Consider the following 905-nt stretch of genomic DNA (forward strand, 5'->3'; position numbering starts at 1 on the left):
ACCGGCCATGGATCGCCAAAGATCAACAGGTCCTTGCATACCTACTCAACTCTATGACACCAGAAATCCTTGGACAGGTCATCGGGAAGGATTCTACCTTCGAGCTGTGGACAACGGTGACGACCCTCTTCGCCTCACAGTCGCAATCCAGGATCACAAACCTGAGAATAGCGATCACCACAACCAAGAAGGGCTCCATGTCAAGATCTACATTCATGGCAAAGATGAAGAACCTTGCAGATGAATTAGCTGTTGTTGGCCGTCCGGTGTCAGATCCGGAGATGGTGGACTATATCCTTGCAGGGCTAGACCGTGACTACGATCCTGTGGTTGCGGCGGTTGGTGCCGTCAAGAACTTGATCATGGCGGATGACCTCTTCGCTCAAATTTCTGCTTTTGACCAGAGGATGGAGATGCTTGGCGATTCATCTTCAGGCAGCTTTCACACATCTGCAAACGCGGCTTACAGAGGCTGTGGCCAAAACCATGGCAGATCCAACGCGGGCGAGGAGGAAGGGGGAGCGGCCGTGGTGACCGCCAGCCCTCTCCTACTGGTGGAGGCGACAACTACAGAGGACGCCCTCGTCAGCAACAGCAGCAGCAGCAAGGGCGTGATCAGCAACAGCATGACTACGCTGGATGTCAGATATGCTACAAGCATCATCCAGGGGTGCACGCACATGTTGGTGGCGCTATGAAGAAAATGATCATGAGGAAGAGGGGGCACATGTTGTTTCCTATGGTGTAGATACCAACTGGTATGCCGACGCCGGAGCTACAAACCACATCACCGGGGAACTTGACAAGCTGACGATGCAAGAGAAGTACAATGGAGGCGACCAAATTCACACGGCGAGTGGTTCTGGTATGGAAATAAAACATATTGGTAGTTCAATTGTTAAAAA

The sequence above is a fragment of the Triticum aestivum genome, chromosome 6B, assembly GCF_018294505.1.
Source record: "Triticum aestivum cultivar Chinese Spring chromosome 6B, IWGSC CS RefSeq v2.1, whole genome shotgun sequence".
Classification (NCBI taxonomy): Eukaryota; Viridiplantae; Streptophyta; class Magnoliopsida; order Poales; family Poaceae; genus Triticum; species Triticum aestivum.